This window comes from Mytilus edulis, chromosome 7, assembly GCF_963676685.1.
Source record: "Mytilus edulis chromosome 7, xbMytEdul2.2, whole genome shotgun sequence".
Lineage (NCBI taxonomy): Eukaryota > Metazoa > Mollusca > Bivalvia > Mytilida > Mytilidae > Mytilus > Mytilus edulis.
The window spans coordinates 77,490,241-77,515,253 of record NC_092350.1 but is presented as its reverse complement, the minus strand read 5'-3'; the positions used below and the strand labels follow the sequence as shown (position 1 = coordinate 77,515,253).

Below are 25,013 nucleotides of genomic sequence, written 5' to 3'. Positions count from 1 at the left end.
AACAATAAATAGAATACTCTTCTGGAGACCAAAGTGGAAATATAAGTATTACTTGCATCATACTTATATCAGTTTATAGGATATTGATTAGGTTTTGACTTATAATGAATTTACGCAAACTTTGGCACAATAGTAATAGTGTATGTGTTGTACTGTTTCAACACTGTTCCAGGTCCATGATTATATAAGCTTTGGATTTTAAATATTTTGGCCACGAGCATCACTGAAGAGACATGTATTGTCGAAATGCGCATCTGGTGCAAGAAAATTGGTACCGTTAATTTTATTCCAGGTTAGGGAAGGGTTTGGCGCCAGTAATGTGTTTAACTTCGTCACATTATGTATGTACCTGTCCAAGTCAGGAACATGTAACTCGTTGGCTGTCGTTTGTATTATGTATGTCATATTATTTTCTTGTTTATTGTTATGTAAATATTTCAGGCCGTTACTTTTCTCGTTTGAATTGTTTTTAACATTATTTTTTTTATTTCGGGCCTTTTATAGCTTTCCGTGAAGTATCGATTCTGCTCATTATTGAAGGACGTACGGTGATCTAAAATAGTTGTTAAATTCTCTGATTGAGATTGAATCGTCTCATCGGCAATTATACCATATATTTCTTTTATCATTTAAATTATTTCCGAGGCCTGGTTTGCCGAGCGATTTAAGAGGTATATCTACAGTAATCACAAGGATGTTAACAATGATGTTGTAAATTTGATGAATCCCGGTTAAGGCAAATGTGTTCGACTCTTATCCTTATCAACTACTTCGTAATTGACCGCACTCCCTTATTTACTAACTTACTTACTTACTTACTGCCCTTGTACGCCATTGGCACTCTCTTATAAAAACAACAAATTGTTGTCGTATTCCTAACACTCACTTCATTTGAACTTTGGTGGATAGTTGTCCCATTGGCAATCATACCACATCTCCTTATTTTTATATTGACTGCTTCCATACTGTGTAAGTGTGTACTTTGTACTGGGTACCGTGTACTATGTATTTGTTTTCAATAAAAAAAAAATGCATACAAAATCTATTTAACTTGGTAAAATGTTTTTAATCACAAGTCATGCAAAATTACTTAAAGATTTTAATATGTATAAACTCACAAAACACTAAATCTGTCATACAATAACCAATAAGATTGTATTAAAAAAATCATTAACATAATGATTCCTTGAAAGTTTATAATTCGTTAAAGTTTCAGCTCAAATCTTCATACAAGACTTCCATTAGGCTTTTCAAAATACTAATCAAAGTACTGAAATACTGAGCTTCGGATGACCGCAAGTTCTTGTGGATGGTCAAAATCACTTGTCTTAGAAAAATCATATCTCTATACCTGAAACTGAGGTTAATATACAGAGATAAAAAAAAATCTAAGACAAGTTTGTACGTGGATGATGAATAAAAGATAGGAAAATCAACCTCACCGTAATAACTATTATATAGTAGTGATATAAATTAGTCAGTATACACTGGTTTGGTGATTAATATTATATTAATATAACAGTTACATGTATATATAATTATCATCCATTGGTTCATCATTGTATTCTTCTATTCTTATAAAAGTGCAGTGCAAGTGCAAGGTGGACATTCTTCGGTAAAAATTCGATTTCTAAAAGATTGGATATGAGAAAGAATTCATATTTTCCCGCAAAAACAAACTTCCATGCAGAGTTACCGGTCCTTGCTGGGATTGCCCCAAAACGTTCTTGAGATATTCTCCGGTATGCGTCCAAGTTTAAACAATTTTCGGTACGTGTGCATAGATATTATCAATGATTTTTTACTTATACATATGTATCTAACGAAAAAAAAATTTATTATTTATTTATGTTATAAACAAAAATATTTTTGTCAGTATTCATTGAAGAGATGTATTTATAACAAACGATAAGGAATGTTACTTTTGCACTCCTTTATGTTTTTGTATTTATTTTGTTAATAGATCGGTTACAAACCCAAAACGAAAGTAACGTAATGGAAATCTAGGCGATAGCAATACATCGAAATGCCCTCACGGCCATCGCGATGTAAAAAATGTATCCTAAAAGAGAATAAAGAAAGGAGATTAACTCTGAATGCGATATCATGAACTTTGATGTGACGTACATTTTATCAATAATTATGATTATATGATAGTTCCACAATTGTTGGTGTTCGGGTTCAATGCAAGATGAACGTTCGTATTGCCTTTTATATCCTATTCTCACACCCTCCAATGCTCATCTGCATATATTGTTATTAGTTCTGGATTTCTCAACACACAAATCAATCGGTCAGTGAATGTAAAAATCATTAAAAAAAATATTCAAAACTACATATGACGGTATATACAGTTGGATTTTCACAAACCATTTGTTGAAAGACGCAGATTTGTCTGAATAGATATTTGTTTATTAAGTCATAATTTTCTTCGGTTATTTTAATTTGTTTTTCTGCTGATGCAAATCAAACTTTTTGATTAAATATAAACTTTGTACTATATCATGAGAAATTGATTATTAACGCGTCAAAATAATTATATTCCCAAATAAACAAATACACTAATGAGAATTCTGCTTTCATTGGTACCAATTTTGATTAAAATCTGGCATGAAATAGTCCCTAAATATTTTTAATGAAAAACGTAGATTTACATGATACAATGATGATATATATGTCGTGTACATGTTGCGATTTTGTACAGGTTATAACAATCAATAGGCCAGAACGTGTTTTTTTTTCTTTAGAGGACAATAATCTCAAAGTTTCAGAAATGTATGCTTCGTGACTTATGTTGGCATAATGTGTTTTTATGTAATTGTATGTTTTATGCAGTGCATCATGACTTACATAAGTGTGACACTATTTACTTAAAGTACACATTTCCTTTTTTTGAAATTTTTAAGATCAATGCCTTAAAATTTTGCGTAATATTCCTACCCCTCGTTTTATAGCATGCAAAAACTAAAGCAATGGCTCATATGCCTACTCTGTAAAAGCAAGAGAGAGCTGAAATTGTTTTCATTTGACCACGCTTCATTATAAATATCATTGAATCTACTCTTCAACATGTTTGGCCTTTAGCATGGCTTATTTATACCTCACGTTATTATTTTTTTGAAAAAGTATAAGAGCATTGCATGAGGCGAATGTCATTTTCATGTTTTAAATATACATCCTCTACTTTGAAAGCAGGTATTGGCGGTCTTTGGCTGTTGTCTTCTCTATGGTCGGGTTGTTGTCTCTTTGACACAATCCTTATTTCGAATCTCAATTTTATTTGTAAAGAAATCTATCCTGGCTATCCTCTTACGTCTTTTAGTGTCATCTAGAATGAAAGTATTTTACTATTGCATTCAAGGTGGATACTCACAATTATAATTCATCAGATTAGAATACTGAATAGTGTTTGTTGACTGCATGTGCGTTTTAAATGGTATAAAGAAAGTATTAAAACTATGCTTCTGGGACCAGTTTCATAAAGCTGTCTTAGGACTAAGACATGTCTTGGGATGGTCTTATGACATATCTCACTTCTAAGCGGGTTTCACAAAGTATTCCTAAATTACAACAGCTCTTAAAATTGGTCTCAAAGTTAGACTACAAGAGAGGTGTCTGATGAAGGTCTTAGGATTAGTCATAAATTTATTTATATAAATAACACTCATTTATTATCTTATTGTCAATTCTCATTTTCTTGCTAAATCTTTGTAGGTTGACGGATAATTAGGAGTTTAAAACTTCAATATATTGATTTTAAGCAATGATGCACCATTTTATCCTTGAACCTTTTCACAACCGATACAGTGACAACTTTAAGTTTATTTTTGCTAAGATCATCCTACGCCATCTTTAAGACGAGTTCTGAGATATGTCTATAGATTGTCATAAGAAGATCATAAGATATGTCCTAATATATCGTATGGCAGGTTTTAGGAATGCTTCATAATACCGACCCGTGAACATTAACTATATCAAAAAATAAAATAGCACACAAACATAAATAAATAATCAAAAAGTGATGAAAATCTTTATTGAGGTTAATAACATCTGTTGCAATAATAGAAGCATATCTTTACTTTTCAAATTTGTACAAGTTAAAACCATTTTTAAGCAAAATTTTGTACAGGTTATAACATGTACGAGGTACTTTTGTACATGTTATAACTTGTATTTTAGAATTATACAAGTTATAACATGTACGATATTTTTGTACATGTTATAACCTGTACAAAATCGCAACTTGTACACGACATATACATGTATAACAACAAATTATAGTTGAAACATCCTTCTGACCATTTACTGGATTGACGTTTTTTTTCTATTATAATTCTATTTTAAAAACATATATACGTATGTGGGTCATCATAAAAAAAGTGCAAATTTCGACGAGGTAATATTTTGAAAAATTATGTCATTGTTTAAAACATTTAAATGTGTCCCGCTATTCTATAATATAGTAGCAACGATATTCAGAAATATGCAATGGGAAAAATGAAGAGTTTCTTCAATTTTAACAATTTTAGGTCATCCTTTGAAAGAATATTGTCAATGGTGTTGCCAATTTAAAGCATACATTTAGGTACTAAATACTACTGTTTAACATCAAACAACTGTTCCAATTTGTTGTTTAGGTTTACATTACCACTTATTGACATTATTCATATAGCTGTGCATTCTATTTAAACATAAATTTCAGAATACATTGTCTTAATTATGGCCGTTGTAAATACTAAAAAATACACTTAAACTGAATATATGTGAATTGTATAAGATTAAATGATAATAATATACCTAATCCTTCGTACTCGACCTAAAAACACTTTCAATTATGAATAAAGATAAAAAAAAAAATGTCGCATTTTTATATAGTAACAACACTGACCCGTCAGTAACTCCAATGACACAAAAGTATCACCAATGACATCACATTTCAAATTTTACCTTTATCAAGTACTGAATACAAAGCCAAGATCACCGAGCAAAAGAAAAAGATGACAAAATAATTCTTAGGCTAAAAAATCTCAAATTATATAACATAACATCCATTACTAGAAATGTCAATAGTGTTACTAAATAGTGTCATTGGTGTTACCAGCATACATCCGTTTGTGAAAACTGTGTATATGTAATACATGATATTGTTAAAACATTGTTAAATAAGTATTGTTTTTCATAAATAATATGATGTTTAGCTGGTTAAACATGTAAGAAACACAAAACAATGCTGATTGTCATGATATATTCAGTGGTGTTACTAAACTGGTCAATGGTGTTATTTTATCAAAATGGTCCTCACCATTGACAGTACCACCAATGATTTAAGGTGTATTTTAAGATTCAGTTACGAAATAAGTGCTCCATTCCCCTATTCTATATGTTTTTACTGGTGCATGTTTCTATAATCAATATGTTTCATTATTCAAAGTTAAGGAAATCTATTCAAAAAAGGATTTTTATAAAGGGTACACCATGGACACTATTCCCAATTCCGATATAACCTTTACTTACTTTTACGATTTTTTCACTCAATCTTCAACATACATGTAATTGTTTGTTTTCTTTTGCATAAAATGCTTACAGGTAACATTGCTAAGGGAGAAACTGTTGTAAATGCCCAAATCTTGCGAAAGATAACTCTTATCCTACTAATTTGTCCTTTGGTAACACCAGTGACTTAAAAAATGTTACATTTCCTTTTGGAGAAAAGTTTTATTATAAAACCAACATACACCTCCCAAAATCATTAAAAAATGTTTGTATGTATCAAAATGCAATAAAAAGTGATAAATCATAATAACAAATGATATGAATAATAGTCCTTTTTCAAGTCTGAAAGGATTTATAGTAAAAAATAACAGTCAATTCTGGCTATCTTCAAGGGTTTAAGAAAACAATAAGGATGTTTTTATAACATTTCACACTGTAAACAGTATATTGTGCATCACAAAACATTCATATCTAACATATTCAAGTGTTATTTTGATATATTTTCATGTCTGTGACTTAAAAAGACCCAATAACATAGTTTTGCATGTTTTTTTTATAATGACCCATGTACTTCCAATAACTTCAATTTCAGCGAGCATTTGAACTCAATTTCAATACAGGAGCTTAACTGATAAAGTTATAATGTAGCTCCACTTTTGTATTCTGTTAAAGTTTTTATTTCATTTTTTAACTATTGATATTTGACAAATCAACTCATATGGTCCAAATACACGTGTAAGGTCGAGCTCGTACCTAGACCGTACGAGTATAGTCACTATACTGATACGGGTCGAGCATGCGTTCGTGTATACTTATACGGTCCGGACCGTACGCGTACTCATATTATCTGGAACATACACAATGTATATCCTGTAGCATTGTTGAAATAAAATTGTTTATACTTGTCATCATGGTTAATACACAATATAGAACCGCATCCGCGTATAATTTATTCAATTCATCTTTTACGCATTCTGAAACAAATACATTTTCCTTTTAGAAAAAAAAAAAACAAACATGCAAACCAATGAGTGATGGAAATCTGCTAAACACTACAAAATGCATGAATGTGTGGAATTCTGTATCAATATGTTGATTTCAAACAAGAAAATTATGGTTCAAAGTCTATTTTTAGATAAACGGACCGTTTTTGGCTGCTGTGGAGCCTAACAGAACGCTATGTTTGAGTGTCTTGTGGATGTACAAATGTTTACTTAAGAATACAAAAAGCGCACCATAGCTATATCCCTTTTCAGAAATGTTGTCTGTTTGATTGATAGAAAATCGCAATACAAAGATCAGATTTATGCCGATGGGGATCAAAATTAGATAGTGTAATCTTTTCATTTATCAAAAATATAATTCAACTTAAAAAGAAATACTTTCCAAGAACAAAAGTCCATGCTTTTCATTAGATCTAGACTAAACGGGAGTAAAACAAAACTGTTTGGACTTTAACGGTGCTTTTTTGTGGACTTTAGCGGAACTTGTTAGTTAGAACTTTAACGGCGTTTTCTTGTGGACTTTAGAGGAGGTCATTTTGTGGACTTTAGCGGCGTTATGGACTTTAGCGGTAATTTGTTGTGGACTTTAGCGGTGTTGTGAACTTTAGAGGAATTGCGGACTTTAACGGTGCCACAATGCTTATAGATTGTTTACTAAACCTTTGAAGCAGGGATTTAAGTATCTCACAATATCACAAATTGATCCAGCTGTTTTACTTAGTTTTATATAAATATTGAGATTTATTGTAGAAGTATGATACCATCTGCAGGAATTGTATTAAAACGTTTTTCCCGAATCAAGCTTTTAACGATACTATCATTTATAAAGCTAACTTTATTAAGAATTTACCGCAAAAGTTAGTCTTTGCTTTAAAAGAAAGTGACAATATAAAGCACCTTATATTGAAGTACAAAAGAAACGTTGAAACTTTTTTTTATACTTTTCATACAAACCGTTGTCTTACTATAAGTTTGTTGAAAATCGAAGTCAAACTAGAGGTGTTTATCAATTCTGCCAAACCTCCCATGTTCTAAAAGACAATATCTACCTGAAATAAAAATTGAAGTTTATATAAATTCAAAATCTATGCTAGCATCTTTTTGTCGTATCGGTTTTGGATACGCTAACGACAAGTTGTGTTCTATTAGAAGTTCATGTCAGACTATTCTTGTATGCATTTTTCAAAGAGGTAAAACAAACAGATGTTACAAAAGTCAAAGTCAGTCGTAAGAGGAAATTATTTTAGAATGCTGCTCTGATTATAACTTCGAACTTTGTGTTAAACAGTATAACATTGTTTATTTTTGTTGGTATATTATTGTTTTTAATACTGTCTGTATACAGTTAAGTCCCAGTCACACTGTCATGTTTTACTACGTTTTAAAATGCTACGTTTCAACTATGTTTGGAATAAAAATGCCCCGTTATTTAGAAAGCTAGGTTTAACTAGGTTTGTGCTACGTTCTTATCACGTTTTGCGACGTATTAGCACGTGTAGACCTACGTTTCCACCACTCATTGATACGTTTCGGTACGTAGTTAGCACGTTTTGTTACGTTCCGCTAAGCTTTGAAACGTATTTACTAGGTTTTAATTTTCGCTAAGTTTGTTGTTAAATTTTCAAAACATACGGGACAGGTCCCATTTTAAACGAAGGATCACTACTTTTGGATACACTTCGTTACGTATATTCCTGTTTAGCTACGCTTTCAAAACATAGTAAAACGTAGCTCTTGAAACATGAGTGTGACTGGGGCTGTAAGCACTTTTATTCATTAGTTTTTATTGCATGTTCTTTTATGCACTTTTTGAAAGTCTACTGTTTGGTAATATTATTATACCTCTTTTCTTGTGTATGTTTCAAGTCTGGTACCTCGTTAATGTTTGTTTTTTTTTGTCATATTTTGTCTGTTCTATTTTGATAATTTGTTTTATATCGAGATTGTTGATAGCTTCTCTTCAATCAATCAACAGTTTTTTGTAAGGCTGATGACCGTAACTGCATTCACGGTCATTCCAAGATGTCAAATGAAAAATTAGGTCAGTATCTGTATTGGCTGTTAAAGTGTTTTCTTTAAAAAGCATACATTGATGTAAATTTATAAAAGTTTCACACGAAAATCACAAATTACTACCGAGAAATGTGTATGAAACAGGAAATTTGATTTGAAAAAATAGCTCAGATGACCGTTAATTACAATCGAAATCAATCGAGATGACCGTAACAGAATCAGCGATTCATAACAAGGGTGACCGTAATTGTTTAAAAGATGACCGTAGTTTGTAAAAGGATGACCGTTATTTTTTAAAGGTTGACCGTCAATTCTAAGAAACATCCGTATTAAAATTACGACATTTTTGTATCAAATGATTAATCGTGTTTGTATAAAACGTATTTATAAGAGAGCATTATCATATAGGTAGAAGAAAATAAGACGAGCTTCAAATACATAGTTCACCATATGTATTTTTTAAACGAAAGAGGGTATTATTTTTTTTTTTATAATTTTTTTAAATGAACACATGAACAAGTGGGGAAATCATGCAACAAAAGCGCGATTAAATGACACCATACAAGTATAATAAAACAAATGCCATGCACAGACTTTAACTATAAGCCAAAAGATTTTTTTATTTCTGGGATTCCTTTTAATAACATAATAAATTAACCTTTTTAAAAATGCCAATGCATGTACACCCACTGATATATATTGTCTTTGATTGGTCTTCCATTTTGTCTTGCAAGTAAAAATAACTAAATTAACAGAAAATGTTTTTAAAATACTTCGACCAAACTAGTGAAGGTGAGCTCCAGCAAAATAGATCCTTAAAATAGTCTTGTACGAATAGCGTATCACAAGGGGGAACCTTGTCAATTTGTATATACAAAAAAATGTTATACAACTCGTCTTAACATCAACCCAACAATGTTAAATCTGTAAATTTGTATGGCAAATTTTTTGTTTTTCCCTCGCCGGGATTCGAACCCATGCTACTGAGATATCGTGACACCAAATCGCCTGCACTTTAGCCGTCCCGTTAGACCACACGGCCACCTGGGTACATGATATATAAGGCATGGAGATGTTATTTTTACAGATCAGCTCAATTATCTTTAATAAAGGATCCTACAAATTAATGTTAGAAACAGTCACAGAAAATAATTATATTTATAAGTACGTCTGAGCCAGTGACACCTCTACAACAGATTTATCCAAAAAAAAGTTTTATATATATATATATATATATATATATCAATACAAATTAAGATTTTAATATGCTTCCTCTGAAACCATACACATGGGCTCGATTACCGGATATTCATATGTTTATTTAATGTTTTTTTATGCTCCATTTATGAGCAGTCTGTTTTCTGGTATGTGCGTCCGTTCGTCTGTTCTTTCGTCCGTCTGTCCCGCTTCAGGTTAAAGTTTTTGGTCGAGAAAGTTTTTAATGACGTTGAAGTCCAATAAACCTGAAACATAGTACAAATGTTCCCTATGCTATGATCTTTCTAATTATAATGCCAAATTACAGTTTTACCCTATGTTCAAGGTCCACTGAACATAGAAAATGATAGATGAGGCATCCGTGTACTAGGGACACATTCTTGTTGCTTTAACAGTTCGTCGTTTCATTGTCAAATTGTAAAATTTTAACGTCGTTATAAAAAAAATCATTGTTTACGAGAAATATGCAATTTACTATCATTGTCATGAACTCAAAATACGGCAAATAGTTAAAAAGAAATTGATGAAACATATTTATATCCGCTAACCGAGCCCCTATTGAGACAAACTCAACAAAAAGCTATGCATACAGATTTGGATATTTCTTAGAATTGAAGGTCATCCTTTAAAAGTTATAGTCATCCTATATAAAGTACGGTCATCCTTTACAAGTTACGGTAAGCTTTCAAAAGCCCAGTATTCAGCACTTTTTGTGCTGACATGAATTGTCATTGATATGGTTATATTTATAAATTTACTGTTTACAAATTTTTGAATTTGTTGAAATACTAAGGCTTTTCTACCTCAGGCGTAGATTACCTTAGCTGTATTTGGCAAAACTTTTAGGAATTTTGGTCCTCAATGCTCTTCAACTTCGTACTTTATTTGGCCTTTTTAACTTTTTTGGATTCGAGCGTCACTGATGAGTCTTTTGTAGACGAAACGCGCGTCTGGCGTATATACTATATTTAGTCCTGGTATCTTTGATGAGTTTATTTACCAATCACGGTCATCCTTGTTATATATTACGGTCATCCTTGTTATATATTACGGTCATCTTGTAAATATTTTGATGATAATTAACGGTCATCTTAGCGATTTTTTCAAATCGAATTTCATGTTTTATGCACCTTTCTCGATAGTAATTTTTGATTTCCGTGTGAATCTTTTATAAATGTACATTGTATCAATGTATGCTTTGTTAAGCCTTACCCCAGTGATACATGCGATGTATAGTAAACCCACGGCCGACACTCGGCTAACCGAAAGTTTGGTCGGTTAATCTATATTGAGTATGCGGCTATATGGGCGGTAGGTCTGTTAATCGGGTTGGTTATACGTCTGTTAAGAGTAAAATGCACAATTTAATGTTAAACTCTGTTAAATATACAGATTTTTTGGCAAATTATACGAACCAAATCAAAAAAAGAAAAGTGTGTGACAAAATGATGTATATCATAGAACATTTTCCACCTGTAAAAAAATGTCATAGTCTGCGCAGTTTTCAGTAAAACTAAAAGGCGTCGCGCAAGTATGCAGTATTTATGCTTATACGCATAGCAATTTTTTTAATAAAAGGCGAAACAAACAATTTTAAATATCTTTTAAAGGACATAAAATAGTACTTTGGTTCAAAAAAAAATTGGCATTAGTAAATATTTCATAATTGTAAAATAACGTGAATAATAGCACGTTTTAGGGGAAAATATGTGAATAAAGTCTGTTAATGGGTTGGACAATTAAAATTGTGTCAGTTAAGAGTTATTTAGCCACGACAATAGTTTTGCTACCTTTATATTTTCCCATTGAAAAAGAATTAAGAATGAGATGTTCTTGAGTAAAAAAAACCATGACAATACGGTGCAACAGTATCCTTCTAGTAAGAGCATTTTGAATTTGATTTTCTTTGCATTTTATTGAAGGGTGTGTCACTTCAATATAGCGTGAATATGGCCACTGGAATATGCATGAATTTATGTGTCTGTTCAAAGTAGCACGTTCTAAAATCCGACTGAAATTGTCTATGCACATGCTATTTGTCACTGGACGTTAAACCCTAATTCGTCAGCATCATCCAATTGATTCTTTTCTTCTATTACTTCATCATAAGTTTTTTTTACAAATCATTCTAAAGAAGTAAATGGAAAGGAGCGAATTCCGTTTAGTTACTTTCTACATAAATACAGAGGAACTGCAGTTGTCCGCATGTAAACGGCTAGCACTTATCACCAATTTGAGAACATCGCAATCCGTTACTGTTTCAACACCCAGGGATGTTTCATGTCTGTATTCTTAAATAATAATAATTTTTTTCTCTGTTTTTTTAGCAATGCATCACTCTCTACTGTCCTTATATATTAATCTATATTATGCGTCTCCATCCAGATTTTCGTGTATACCATGAGGGTCTAGATTGGGGGTGTTGTTTATTTCTGTATTCTTTAAATTTGTTAGTCACTTTTATAATCCTGGTACTTTTGATAACTATTCCCTAGATTTTATTTATTTTACTCATTATTCTTTCTCTATTCTAGCATCTCAATATATTTTACTTACTGTTGTTTGGTTACATTACGACGTTTATCTCTGAATTATATACAGCTGGTTACCAATGTAGATGACAAATTGGTGTCATTCATGACAATTAAACAGAACCCACATGATATATGCGACTATTCTTGGATGAAATTGATATTGCTTTAATATTACACTTTTTGAAACCATTTTTATCAATTTTCAATTACCATTGTCTTAATTGTTCATTGTTCATGTGTTGTTACCGTTTATTTATGTTTCATTGTTTATGTGTTGTTTCCGTATATTTTAGCCACTCGTCTTGAGCCTACCCATTTGATCCGATAATACCCCATATAGCAATAAAATTATACTTTTATTGTCATTCATAACTCTTAACAGACCAATTAACAGACCGGGTTTTATACATCCGACCCATTAACAGACCAGGTTTTAAATAAAAATTGATTAATGTCACCAAAATACAGATTTTCGTGTAGATTGTTCACACAATGATATTAATATGGTTAACGCACATAATGGCTGTCTTTTTTCGACGTTCAAAATATTGCACACAAGTAAATTCAACCAACGTGTCATTTTGTGTACATTTTGTGTGTGTAAAATGTGTATAAATTTATTGATGAGTAATCCGCCTTTTCATTTTATAGATCGTTTATCGAAGCTAGAAAAAAAATAATTACACCACTGGATTCAGTACATTGAATTGTTTTGTCAGACATAAATAATTTTTATGATAAAAGTATATTTAAAAAGTTATACAATGAAACATACTGAACGTGCAATGATTTTCTCGATAACACCTGATTAACAGACTTTAGCCAACCTGATTAACAGACCAACCGCCGATATAGCCGTATACTCAATATAGATTAACCGACCAATCTCTCGGTTAGCCGAGTGCCGGCCGTGAAACCTGTCTATTGTTGAAGATTATTTGTTGCTATCTAGATGTTGTTGCCTATTCGTTTGATTTGTTTTATCATTTGATTTTTCTATTGGATAAGGGACTTTCCGTTATGAATTTTCCTCGGAGTATTTTTGTGATTTTACTTTTGGCTATATGTGTTGTTTGGTACTGTCCTGTTTAATCATGAATACTTACAATCTAGAGCTATAATTCTATATCAGACGCAAAGCTGTAATACATCGATATGAGTACACACTTTTGCATTGAAAATATAAAATATAACGATGATTACGATGATAAAACCAAAAAGTTAAGTGATCAATTCAATCATTAAGTTTACGGTTAACAAGTCATTACATAAATACGCAGAGTACAAGATATAGTAGATTTATAAGATAATAGTTTTCCCCTGTATTATGTAACAAGTAGACAAGACAACAAACAGCGTTCAAAAATAATCACTTCAAAGAGAAGTTTTCACCTGTAATACAGATAACTATAATTGCTAGAGCTCTTTATCTGTCAGTAAAATTGAGTTCGTTGATTATGTTGGATTTGCTTGCAACCCACGTTATTATGGTTAATGTTGAACTAACCTACATTCTTGTTTGTTTCTGCATTATTCCTAACTACCCAACATACACGTTTCTAGCTAACTAGGGGCTTCGTTAGTCAAGTAGTTTGCGTTGTGCGATCGAAACATCATAGAAGGTTGTTGATTTTTGCCAGGCACTCTGGTTTTCTTCATTATTTAAAATTGACCCCCATGATAAAGCAAATATAGCTAATAACCAACAATCATTCAATCAATCGACCAATCAATCAATCAATCAATCAATCAATCAATCAAAACTACAATATATATACAAAATTAAGTCCTGGTATCTATGTAAGTTTATTTACAACCACTGGGTCGATGCCACTGCTGGTGGAGATTTATTTCCCCGAGGGTATCACCAGCCCAGTAGTCAGCACTTTTTTGTGCTGACATGAATTATCATTGATATAGTTATATTTATAAATTAACTGTTTACAAAATTTAAAATTTTTGAAATACTAAGGCTTTTCTACCTCAGGCATAGATTACTTAAGCTGGATTAGGCAAAACTTTTAGGAATTTTGGTCCTCAATGCCCTTCAACTTAGTATTTATTTGGCCTTTTAAACTTTTTTGGATTCGAGCGTCACTGATGAGTCTTTTGTAGACGAAACGCGCGTCTGGCGTATATTAAAAATGTAATCCTGGTATCTATGATGAGTTTATTTTTTAACTATTAATATCAACAAGAGTTTACTCCTGTGAAAATAAAGATTTCCAATAAACGCATCTAATGCATCTAATGAACATATAGTGTTGCCTTTCAATGTTTCCAAAGAACCAAACAGATAAACAGATACAAATAGCTATAAATCAATTTGAAAGACATAATCAATATATAGAAAAGAAAGGTAATTGACTTCTCTAACATAAAAATTCAAAGTGCTGAAGTACTGAACATCGGATGACTTGTTTGGATGGTCACAAGCACTTGGCTCAGAAAAAAATCACATCTCTTTACCTGAAAGTTGGATAAATGTAGAAATGCATATTTTTTTCTGAGACAAATTTGTGCGTGGATGATGAAATATGGCATTGAATTCAACGTCACCGTGACAACTATTATATTGTAGTGATACAAAAATCAGTATACTCTGGTTTGTTGTCATGTATATATTATATAATATTATTGTTTGTATATGACAGTTAAATGCATATATATTTTTCATCCATTTGAATATCAGTCTATTCTACTATTCTAATAATAGTACAGTGCAAACCATGGTAGACAAACTTCTGTAATTCGATTTTTGTTATAGATTGGATTTGAGCAGACATTCATATTTTCCAGCAAAATGTTGAATCATATTGCCATAATTTTTGCTGTGTACAAACTAATTTTTTTATTAATATCTTTTAATATTTTAACGAACCAAAGACAATATAAACCCTTATTTTATTCACTTTAACTAATTTTATTTTTGAATTATACTCTATCATATTGAAAATATAAAGATATCCGCTTTTATAGTTATTAAAGTAAATATTTTCAAATTGCTCATCCGATAAGTGGAGTGCTCCGAATAAATACGGAGGTACATACCTGACCAGAACAGAACAGATATTCTTCCGAATGCGTTAACACAACTTTTCTGTACGTGTACATATTTATTAGGATGTTTTACTTGTATATATATTTCTTACGACAAACATTTTCATATTATTAGATCAAGTTCGAAATTCAGTGCCGATCAAGTAATTTTAAAAGAATAATGTTCTTTAATAAACATTAGTTATATGAGTACTTCCCCGTGTACAGTTCTTTCCAGAATTTTACTATATCTATTTCAAAGATTTATATCAGTTAAATAAATTCGAAAATCAGTTCCAATCAACTATTTTTGAAAGCCTTAGGTTAGATTTTAATTGACTTTTTTTTTTTTTATAGAATATTGCATTGTAATCCCTCCAAATCATTTTTTTCAAATTAATGTTGTGAAATTTATATCAAAAATTTATTAGAGATGTTTATTAAAAATACAGTCAGATGTAGATATCCGGACTAACAGGAACGACAAATACATATATATATATATTTACACATAACAAAGAAGCGAAATGAATAAATTACATAATATGAAACAGTATGAATATTTCTAACAAAACTAAAAATTGACCCGTTAGCAAAAAATCCGTGCAATCTGTAAAGTTGGAATAACCACATGGTCACATGAACAGTATCAAATGATAATGGATATATAGTATGATTTAAAAAGAAAGTAGCAGTTTCACCACTTTTGGGATGAAATAGAAAGGTTAGTCAATAAATTTAAGTGGCTACATTTGATCATTCTCAAAAGGTTTGTTGATATTTGTGTTGATCCTATAGTAATTAAGAATGTATACATTTCTTATTTCAATAAAACCAGCCTTGCTACAAAAAACTATGCAATGCTACTTATTTCAAGGACAAGCTTACTTCTTTCAATTACGGGAATTCTATTCTATTTCCCCGTATTAATCGGAAACTTAATGTTACAAGTGCGAAGTTTGCAAACATAAAGTCTCTTAAACTTCTAATTCTAATTAAAAATGATTCGATACAGAAGTCAGGTAAGCGTTTTTTCAATGCTTCAAAAGGCCTTTCTAGTTCTACTGTTAAAACTGAGCCCTCAGTGAAATAACCTTCTCGTGTTGATAATTTTGGATTTTCAACGGGTCATAATTATATAATATGATACCTGCCAGACATATATGTACACCTTAAGCCCCAGTCACACTGTCACGTTTTATTCCGCTTTAAAGTACTACGTTTCAACTACGTTTTGAATAAAAATTTCCCGTTATTTTGAAAGCTAGGTTTTACTAGGTTAGTGCTACGTTCTTATCACGTTTTGTTACGTATTAGTACGTATATAAGACCCATGTTTCCAGCACGCATTAATAATAATAAGAATAATAATAATAATAATAATAATAATAATAATAATAATAATAATATCTTTATTTAAAGAGAGTAACTCATTTGGATTAAACCAATTTTCAATAAGACTATCTACATACAATGTTAACAATATGAAGAAAACATAATGAATCTACTACTACATACATGTGAACAATAGACGTACATAAAGTAATATAACAACAACAACAAAAACACATATGGTATACATTGTGGCTTAACTTATAAATTTAACATTTTAAAAATAAAATGACTTGTAAGAGTTTTTGAATGCAGATACACTTTTTGATTTTTTAATTTCACTGGACAGTGAGTTCCACACTTTTGGACCACTAAAAGAAAAACTTGATTTGTATAGTTCTGTATTTGATTTAGGGACAATAAAATTATCCGATAATGAAAGTCGAGTATTGTATGACTGTTTACTACTTGTAGACACAATAAGATTTGATAAATATTTTGGTGCCAGTGCATGTTTTGATTTATACATTAATAATGATTTGTGGTAAAGTATTCTCTTAGTAACAGGAATAATTTCAGATTCCTTAAACAGTTCAATAGATGGTTTACGAATATCGTGTTCGTTTAAAATAATTCTAGCTGCCCTTTTTTGCAATTTTGGTAAACTGTCAACTAAAAACTTGTTACAGTTTCCTCATACTGGACAACAGTAATCCAAATGTGGAAGAATACACGCTTTGTAAAATAGAATTCGTGCATTGTGATTCAAGTATTTCTTGATTCTTTTTAATAAAGCTAATGAAGAATTAACTTTTTTGATTATATGATTAATTTGATCATACCAAGAAAGAGTGTTTTCAACAAAAATACCCAGGACTTTTCATAGTGACTTTCATTAATCTTTTGGCCATTAATGGACACATTAAATGTGTCATTACACATCACAGACATTTTTTTAACCTATACACATTTTCTTACTTTTTGACACATTAACTTACATTTTGTTTTCAATAACCCAATGACAAATATTTTCTAATACAACAGTGAGTGTCTGACTTATATATCTTTTGTCTTTTTCAATTACAAAAATAGTGCTATTATCAGCAAAAGATCAAGATTATGATTAGGATTACACAAAGGCAAATCATTAATAAATATTAAGAATAATATTAAGAATAATATAGGACCTACAACGGACCCTTGAGGTACACCTGCTTTTAATGTGGATACATCTGGAAAAGTATTTGAAATTGATACGACTATCAGCTCAATACGAAGTAAACCAAAGAATTGAATTATAAGAATATTTATATTTTTGTAATTTTTGAAGGAGCAGTTTATAATTCAGAAGATCAAAAGCTTTACACAGATCTAAAAATACTGCCCCTACTAAATTTCCTTTATCAATGATTTTCACCATTTAGCTAACAAAGAAGTCATAGCAGTTTGACAGGAATGGTTTGCACGAAAGCCTGATTGCATGACATACAAAAGATTATATTTGTTTAAAAACGTGTCGCGCAAGGATCTTAGATAGTAATGGTAAAATTGCAATAGGTCTGTAGTTAAAAACATCATTTTTTTAACCTTTATTTTAAAATACTGGTAGAACTTTATACGTAGTAAGCACGTTTTGTTATGTTCCGCTAAGCTTTGATACGTATTTACTAGGTTTCTACTTCGTTTCAATTTTCGCTACGTTTGTCGTTGAATTTTCAAAACATATGGGGCAGGTCCCGTTTTGAACAAAGGATCACTACGTTTTGATACGCTTCGTAACGTATATTCCCGTTTCGAAACGCTTTCAAAACGTAGTAAAACGTAGCTCTGGAAACATGACAGTGTGACTGGGGCTTTACACTTATTTAATACCCATAATATAAATGAAATATTCATTCGTACACACAACTTTGCGGTACGTGTGCATACATATTAATGATTTTTATACTTATATGTTATATATTTCGCACGAAAAAACATTTCCACATTATTTATTTATGGTATTAAAAAAAATTTCATAAGTATTCATTGAAAAAATGAATGTAATACAAGCGATAAGAAATGTTATTTTGCACTCGATAATATCCGCGGGGAATATTGGAACGGCATTCTTTTATTGTTTTACGATTATATTATACCGTCATCCTAGAACTAAGTTTTTTTTGTAATTATGCGTTATTTCATGGACATTTAGTTAGTCCACGGATAAATGTTTAATAGGGAGAAGGTTGATAACTCAAAACACTAGTTAAACCTTGATACATGGCAGTTGTCTTTTGTCAAATCTTGGTGATTTTTGTCACTGTTTTAGCATTTTGTGTTGATGAAAGGGTTTGACAGTGTTTATCACTTTACGTCCCCTACAAACGAAGTCAAAGGGGACTTGAGGTTTGCACTTCGTCCATCCGTCAGTACGGCAAATCAGTTTTCCATACTTTTTTCTTCATGCTTGAAGATATTGAATTGATATTGCTCTATTGTTTTATCGTGACAAGTGTTCGAGATTTTTGTTCCTGTCTGGAGATTTTGTGCAGAGTTATGGTCCTTTGATTTAAAATTCACTAAAATAATCAGTTTTCCGCACTATTTGTTGTCATTCTTGAAGATACTGATTTGTTAATAGGAATTTGATTTTTTATTGATTTGATTTTAACCAGTTACAGTTTAAGTTTGAATTTTTGTGTCGGTTTGAATATGTTTTTTTCAGATTTGTCTTGGACTTAAAAAAGTCACTTAAATAGTCAGTTTTCAACACATTTTTTCGTCATGCTTTTAAGATATTGACTTGATATTTGCTATATAGTTACAGCATGACAAATTGTAGATCAAGTTAGAACTGTGTTCAAATACAACCGTTAGGAACTATGTATAGCTATGCAATACTCACAGAATACTTGTGTTTTAATACTTTTGTATACTAGAGTGACTTAGAGCTTGTTATATCTGATGGACTTCTTTAAGATCTATTGTGAACGTTGTTTTGATGCTTCTTCATCTGATGATCCTCCCACATCATCTTTCTGATATGTTCTTGTTAAATAGAAAATAAATAAGTAAGTTTTTCTTCATATTACCGAAGCCATAGAATTTCAGTAAATTTGTGAACAGAACAATATATCTGCAATTATTATTGTCAAGTCTTAAGGGTAATAGACTTCTGTGTCTAATAAAGCAGGAAAAAATAAAATGGTACGGAAATGATTAATAGCTACAATTTGTTTATTGAAGGGTAAACTATTTCCCCTTGCTTACTTTTAATTTGTGCATTGAAGTGCATCATTTAGAAAATGTCATGTGCGTGATCTCCCAATAATGTTAGGTAAACACTTAAATATAGTATGATAAGTTTCGCTATATTTATTCAGCAGAAATGTCTCTCAACCAACAATCTTACACAATAATTAAACAAAGTATCATCTTATATATGGCCTTCACCATCTGAACATTTACAAGTGCGTTCATGCATTTGCGCTTAGGATTAGGTTTCATTATACGTCTTCATTTCTTGTATATTATTTTGCACTGAATTGAAGTAATTTAAAGTGTAAAAGGCGAAAAATATTATAAAATTTAAAGAAGCACCAGTAGGTGAGCATAACTTAAGTTTTTTAAAGATTATTATGAGATCATTCTAATTTTACCTAAAACATGTGAGCGAGATCGATTATGTTAAAGATTATGCTTATAATACAATATGATATAAGGATATATACATAGAACAGTATTATGACAACGTATTTCATGTTTTTGGGAAGGCAATTAATTGGCAGAAAAAGGGTGTCATCGACTTAATTTTGTCAGGATAACAACCTCTGTTTCGTGTGTTTTTTCTTTAAGAAAATGAAGATTATTTGCTTCTTAATTTAAAGTTAAACTAGCTGTCAAATTCATGTTCACCGATTTGACTATTTTTATATTTGATTTATAACATACTCAAACGTATATATAAAAATTACACTTGGTCTGAAATAAACAGTTAACAAAGCATGTACTCGATAATAAATTATGTATCGGAATTTCGTGTGTATTTTAGTCTAGACGCCATTTTATGAACTATCGAGATAACATCCAAATACTGCCGACATAGCCCGATGTAAAAATAAAAATAAATGTAAAATAGATAGGGACCTCGTGCCATTAGATATTTATAGGTCTGTTTGATTTCATGATATAGGTTTTAAAAAAGTTAATAAATTAATGTCTTTACCAAATATATATAAGAAAGATTTTTTTTATGAATCGAATCAGACAACGGTATGGTTCACCTTTGTTTCACTGTCAATATTGACATTCTTTTCTTTTTAATGGCTGAACACGAAGTATGAATACGTAACCAATATTTAGAAAATTGGTTGAATTAAAAGGTCACATGAATACGGATTGAATGAGGTCGAATTATTCACTTGCAAGTGAATAATTTATCAGCGATATTTCTTTGCATATTTTGACAATATTGAACAAAATTGGCTGATGAAAAACGAATTATCATTTCTTTATTATACCCCGCATAAAAGTGGGGTACACTGTTTTACCTCTATCTGTCAATCCATCCATCATTCGGTTCGTCTCATGAATATTTTTGTCGCATCTTTCTAAGGAACTACATTATAAGCATTTCTGAAGTTTGGTTTTTCAGGGTTTATAAGTCAGTTATACTGTTTGATGCGTTTTCAGATTCATCACTCAACAAATGACTGTTTACCGTTCACTTGTATTTTACACATGATATCCAAGTTGAAAACTTGAGTTGAGTAGTAGCACACAGTTTCACTTGTTATTTTATTATTGATTGAACCAAACGAGTTCATATTCTATTTTTTTTTGGATATCTCGTAACTAGTGCCCATAGCTTAAACAGTACATATTTTGTAAATATCATACCTAGAACCATAAAACAGAAGCGATAGATAATCATACCAAGGTCATAATCACACTCATAAGTCGAAAACTGACAAAGTGAGAAAGGACAGTATACAAAACACAGCACAGAAAACTAAAACCAACCTCACAAAAAATATGTTACTAAAATCTAGAATATGATATATGCACTTAAAATCTGTGTTTGATGTTTCAAGATAAATGTTATTTATACATACTTTTCATTGAATAAACAACTACAGTACATCAATGATATTTCTTTTTCATTAGCTTCTTTGAATGTAAAGACTGTATGGATGAAAACATATTTTATTTAATACTCTTGCTGAGGTCTAGATAATAACATCATACTATCGAAACTAGTCAGATGAAACAGCATTCACAGTTGTTTTTCTTAAAGCCATTTCCGACTGTATATGTTTTACATGAAATTAAATACTCATAGTATGAAAGTTTTACATTGTACATTAGTGGCATTCGAATGTTATAAGGCGATACATAAATGATTTGTCATCAGTTAAATAGGTACCAATTGTAATCCACATATTTTTTAGATGTACATGTCATTGAAGGTATTTTGGATCATTAGACTTTTTCAAAAAATTCTGGTTTTGTAAGATATGTATTGGTTGGACTAACATGAAATAAATTGCGTACAGAACTGCTCCTTCTGATATAATTTCCTCTTACAATCAATTTGAATATTTCTGTTAAGTATCAACGTGCTTCTTGTTTTAAATATATGAGTATTTTGTGATGTCTGTTTACTATCTTATTGGAATATGCCAAACATCGACTGTAAAGGGGCACTAGCTTTCAAATTTATGTTCACCGATTGGAATTAATTTTTCATATTTGATTTATAACAATGTTAAACATTCATCCAAATTATAAAAAAAATAAACAATTTACGGGCATGGGCTCGATGAAATGTAGCTTCGTTTCGTGTGTATTTTAATCTAGACGCCCTCAAAATAACTATCGAGTTGACCGCCAAAGTCCTCCGATGACAATGTGAACAGACATATAGATATAAATAGATTAAACATTTGGAATTTTCTTTGTCTGTTTAATTTCGAATTATAGATTAAAAAATGTATGTTTATCAGCGTTTTCACCTGTAGAAGAATGATTTTTTTTGTGAATCGAACCAAGTCAAAAAGCCTTTGTTTCACTTTCAATGTTGACATTCTTTTCCTTTAAATAGCTTTACACGAAACATTCATCTTATAATGTGGGTATTTAGTCAATACTGTTTGATGTAAGTTTTTTTGAAAGCTAATATAGATAGGCTGATCTGCTGTATCAGTGAAATTGATCCGGTATATCTTCAATGGATTGAAACCAGGAATACTTTGAGAAAAAAACCACACATGATATTTTCCAATTCATGTCCTACCCGTACAATTATGTCTTTGATAAACACATAATTAGATAAAGATATAAACTAGATTCGAAAAACGATGACATTATTGACTGGAAATGTTTTGAAATTTTCAAGGTTACAATTTTGTGTTGTCTACCAGTAATTTTAAAGCGACTTTCAAAGATGAATAATATATAACATATTCTTATAAAACATGTGCAATGATGTGTTTTCTTTAAATTATATTTGCTAAATAGTCTGCTAAATAATTTACTCATGTCACTGAGAAAATATAAACTACAAACGTGATTTACCATGTAATATTAGATTTCATAAATTTATTTAAAACATCCAAACTCTCATTTGCACAAAAACATTTATCAATTACGTCATTTGCACTCTTTTTTAGACTGGAATAGCAACATTCTAGACTAATTTTGGAATAATTACGGATTTTGTTAGATGCTGTCAGGAAAACGGATTTTTATTTTACGTATACGTCATTTTAAGGTGTAATATATTGTACTCTGTTTTATAATTAACGACAGTAAAACACTTCATTAATCTATCGTGATCAAATAGAATCGAACAAAATATTGACGCAGAGACTATAAAATAGGGACGGATTTATCTTAAACATATTAGTTGGTAAAATAATACGCGATTCGAAAGAGCAATTATCACAAAAGTGATATGTCTTTCAGACCACTATGAACCAATATGCAATTAAAAATATACCAAAATGTTACTACATGGAGAAAGTCTTACTTGTAATACCAGACGAATTTTTCATTTTAAAGTGATATGTAATAATAGTTACTGTGTTTGTAGATAATTTCAATTCACCAAACTAAAATTAGTCTACATTTTAAAGTTATAAAGAGCTTTCTTTTACATTTAAAGACAATAACTCATTTATCTCAGTTATCTCTATTATTGTTGACCACTCAGGTGTACAAAGTAATTTTACATATATCTGAGTTTAACGAGTTTGTTGAACGAACGCTGAATGCACATATTTTAATTGCAGCATTTATGTTAAATAGACTTTCCGAAATTAACCATTACGTTATCCATTAGTCACTGCAAAAATGTCCATGCCCTAAAACTTCTCTTTTCTCTCTGTCACTTTTTTGTTTTATAACTGGACGATCTGGAATTGAACATTTATTCAACAATGATATAAGAGGACAAAACAATATACATACATTGCCGGAAACATATAGTTGTATTCCCTACAAAACATGAGTTCAAAGAGACTCACCCCCCTCCCATTGGATTTATCTCCATTTACTACTTGTAATTTGAACTTTTTAAATTTTTTTTCACCTATAGTGAGTTCTAGACTATTGTCCCTTGATGCATCTTGCACGGTAGCAATATCAATTCTAGCTGCTGTGCATTAGTCATGAGGAGAATCACTATTGGTGTTATCTAATAATATCTGTACTGTAGCTAGTTCTTAATGATCTCCCCTTGATGACCTCTGCATTGTTGTGATGTGAAAGTCCCTCACTGCTGTGCACTAGTCATGAGGAGAACTACTACAAAATAAGAAACTATATTTCTGGTTCTATTTTCCCCATGTTATGTCATATTTCTATTTTTTTGTTAAATCGACAGCATTACACATTACACTTCATACTATAATTATATCCAACGTTGCTCATATTACCACTTTATTACTTTGTGTATTATGTACTGTGTATCAATAATGTCACTCAAAACTTGTTTTATAATAATCATTCAATTTGTATTATGATGTGTATGTATCTTGCCCGACAAGTGTCCATGATTGGTGATCATTGGTGAAAATAAAAAAATAATGTCTGATAAATAATATTGTGTATATGTAAATGCATGCATGCTAATCAGAGATCATGATGAGCTAAAACACTGTAAAATAATTTTTAACCAGTCCACGTTATAAAAAACTATATTCACCCGGAAAATCTCCCCTTTCTCGATTCAAAATAGTTCTATAAAGAACTCGTTCGCTGTGACATTAATCTTCATATTTTGATTGGAAGCAGATAATTTACAGTATCAATATTCAGAAAGATGATATTAAACCGTTACATACAATCCTCTAAAGATCCCCAATCTATAACGTTAGAGCTATTTAAGATTAAAAAA

General features: G+C 30.8%; 1 protein-coding gene and 1 long non-coding RNA gene across 12 annotated transcripts in view; one reads left to right on the top strand and one right to left on the bottom strand.

Annotated features, from left to right (window-relative positions):
* The window catches only part of LOC139482270 (soluble guanylate cyclase 88E-like), a 240,323-nt gene that overhangs the window by 59,215 nt on the left and 156,095 nt on the right, over positions 1-25,013 (top strand). For 4 of the 11 annotated variants that reach the window (XM_071266062.1, XM_071266063.1, XM_071266053.1 and 1 more), the window contains exon 1: positions 20,099-20,221. The exons of 6 other annotated variants lie outside the window; for them this stretch is intronic. The gene's annotated coding sequence lies outside the window, so the exon portion shown is untranslated. Of the gene's footprint in view, positions 1-20,098; positions 20,222-25,013 lie in introns of those variants that run through there. One more of the 11 variants, XM_071266055.1, reaches the window with a different exon arrangement.
* Positions 1,083-24,415, bottom strand: LOC139482272 (uncharacterized). Its single transcript, XR_011654817.1, has 4 exons — positions 24,207-24,415; positions 19,521-19,663; positions 7,452-7,546; positions 1,083-1,357 (listed from the first exon to the last, which is right to left on the bottom strand). It is a non-coding gene; the product is annotated as an uncharacterized lncRNA (long non-coding RNA).